Source organism: Arvicanthis niloticus, chromosome 2, assembly GCF_011762505.2.
Source record: "Arvicanthis niloticus isolate mArvNil1 chromosome 2, mArvNil1.pat.X, whole genome shotgun sequence".
Taxonomy (NCBI): domain Eukaryota; kingdom Metazoa; phylum Chordata; class Mammalia; order Rodentia; family Muridae; genus Arvicanthis; species Arvicanthis niloticus.
This window is the reverse complement of record NC_047659.1, coordinates 67,457,017-67,459,933: the sequence shown is the minus strand read 5'-3', so window position 1 is coordinate 67,459,933 and position 2,917 is coordinate 67,457,017. Positions and strand designations below refer to the sequence as shown.

At 47.5% G+C, this 2,917-nt stretch overlaps 1 pseudogene; it reads right to left on the bottom strand.

Moving 5' to 3' along the window:
* Nucleotides 1-502: 502 nt before the first annotated feature.
* LOC117703666 (small ribosomal subunit protein uS5 pseudogene) lies at nucleotides 503-1,346 on the bottom strand (annotated as a pseudogene).
* Between the last annotated feature and the right edge of the window lie 1,571 nt (nucleotides 1,347-2,917).

Here is a 2,917-nt window from a genome sequence, read left to right as displayed (position 1 = left end):
GCCATTTCTCTATATCAGAGTCATTGACTGTGCTGGTGAGCTGCAGAGCCTTTGATCTGGCATGTCTTAGTTCCTTTTCTGTTACTGTGATAAAATACCCGGACACGGTCAACTTAAGGGAGGAAGGGTTCATTTTAACTTCTGGTCAGGAATGATGCAATTCATTATGAAGAAAACATGACAGTGGGGCCAGGAGCCTGGCTGGTCCACATTGCATCCACACTCAGGAAGCAGAGAGTGGACTATAAGCCTCAAGGACAACCTTGTGACTTACCTCCTTTAATGAGACTTCACCTTCTAAAGGTTCCACAACCTTCCCACATAGCGACACTATCTGGAGGCTAACTGTTCAAACATATGAGCCACTGGGGACACTTAACATTCAGACCACAACCACACTCCAGTAACGCTAAATCCTAACCTCTATAATCAATTCTTGTATTTCTTTTTTTTTTTCTTTTTTAACAGGCTTAATTCATTTATTTTTCTTGTATAAAAACCTTTATGTGGTAGCCACAGCTGGAGCTTGTGTCCTCTGAACAGAGACTCTGGTGTGGGTCTTCACAAGATGATCAGTGAATGCCTGATAAGGAGACTTGGTGAACACAGTTTCTTTTCAGAGGTCAGGGGTCAGGTAGCTCTAGGTCTTGGAGATGACATCAAAGGTGGCCTTGGCAAAGTTGCCCAGGGTGGCAGTGCAGCCCCTGGCTGAAGTGTATCAGTCGTCGATACCGGCCAGCAGCAGCAGCTTCTTGGGCACAGGAGCAGAGACAATGCCAGTGCCTCTGGGGGCAGGGATGAGACGCACCAGCACAGAGCCACGGCGGCCTGTCACCTTGCATGGAACAGTGTGGGGCTTGCCAATCTTGTTCCCCCCCCAGTAGCCCCTCTGCATAGGAGAGCTTGGCCAAGATGATGGCCCCTCAGATGGCAGTGGCAACCTCCTTGGAGCACTTAACACTAAGATCAGTGTGATCATTGTATCCCCAATAGCTACAAAAGCCTTGAACCTGGTCCGATGGCCAGCCGAGTCTGCTTCTGCACTGACGTGACTTTCAGAACCTCATCCTTTAGGGATGCACCCAGGAAAAAGTCAATGATCTCAGATTCCTTAATGGGCAGGGAGAACAGGTAGATCTCCTCCAAGGACTTGATCTTCATGTCCTTAACCAGGTGGCCCAGCTTGGTGACCGGGGTCCACTCTTTATCTTTAGCTTTACCTCCACAAGCCCTGTGGCCTTGACCACAACCCCAGCCCCTATCCTCCGCAGAAGCCCCCTCGGCCTTCTAATCCTGGGCTCCCCAGGTCCTCCAGGCCCTTCCACTGTACTGGCGTTATCCACCATTTGGTGTTTTCCTGAAGAACGAGGAGGAGGAGGAGGAGGAGGAGGAGGAGGAGGAGGAGGAGGAGGAGGAGGTCGTCTTAAGTATTTCTTATAAGCTCTAATCTGCAGTCTTTTCTTATATGATACTAGACCTTAACATCCAACCTCTTAGAGGAAAGGCCATATAGTAAAACTTGGCATGAGCCTAGCAGGTAGCTGTGAACATGTTGTATAATGTTCTGTACATGGCATGACATGGGGCAGCTCTAACATGTGTGTGTTCCATTTATGGATTCCGTATGCATCCTCAAGGTATTTTTAGACACAGATACTCTGTTCTTCAGTTGGGTTTTGATGTGTAGACTAGAAAAGAAACCTCAGTGTGTGGGATAATAATTTCCAAGAGATAATCTTAATGAAACTCTATGCTCTTAACAGTTTAAAAAATTACTTTTGTCTTCCCCTGACCCCTGTGTGGGCTAAAGTAGGGCAATTCAACTGCATTTGATATTAACGGGCACTTCCAGACTAAGACAAAAGAGAGAGAGGCGAACTTAATGAAATTGAAAAAGAGGCAGAGCCCAAGGTGTCTCTGGAGATGCTGGAGGAAGATATTTCATCTTCTCTTAAAGAATGAGGTCTTGGGGCTGGGGAGATGGCCCAGTGGGTAGGAGAATTTACTATGCAAGATGAGGCTCCTGGCTCAAGTCCTCAGCACCCCCACACAAAGCCAAACACTGTATGTGTGTACGTGTGCCCCCCCCGTGTGTGTGTGTGTGTGTGTGCACGTACGTGTGTGCACCTATAACTCTAGCACTAGGGAGTGGAGACAGGAAAATCCCGAGTGCTTGCTAGCCGAAACAGCTTCCATTTCAGTGACCTGTCTCAGGGGAATAAAGTGGATAGCATCAGAGAAAAATACCTGACGTCTTGCTCTGGCCTTCATATGTATGTGTAGATGCTTAAGCCCACTTACTAATGTGCACACACACACACACACACACACACACACACACACACACACAAAGCACATGGGCATATGCTATAGAAGTCTCTGGAAACTTGAGTTGCCTGGGATAACTCACCCCTGCCTCCATTATTCTTGGTTCTGGAAATTGAGAGCTGGGCCTCCTGCATTCTGGACAAGCACTATAAAAGTGTGCTATACTCTGTAGTCAGTGCTGTGTTACTTATTTACTAAGCGAACCTCCTTCTACCCCAGAACTGAACTTGGTTTTTCTGCAGTAGATATACAAGATCCTTGTAATGCAGGAAAATCAAAAAAGCCAAAGTTCTAAGATACAGAACGAACATTCACTGGAATGAACACTCCTGGGAGGCACAGTCTGTTTCTCCTGTTCACCGAGGGCCCCAGCACTGAGAGGAGTGCCTGACAAATGGGGGAGGTTAAGGAAATATTTGTGGAATGCCTATCCTAAGAGTCCTCAAGACAAAGCCTAGTAGAGACTTCTCTCCATCTCAGGATGCACATCTGTGAACTCACACAGATGCTGACGTCTTGGGCAGACAGCACACTGGGCAAGTGTGCTATGGATGCCACCAGTCCAGTGTTAGCAGGGGTAGTACTTTCC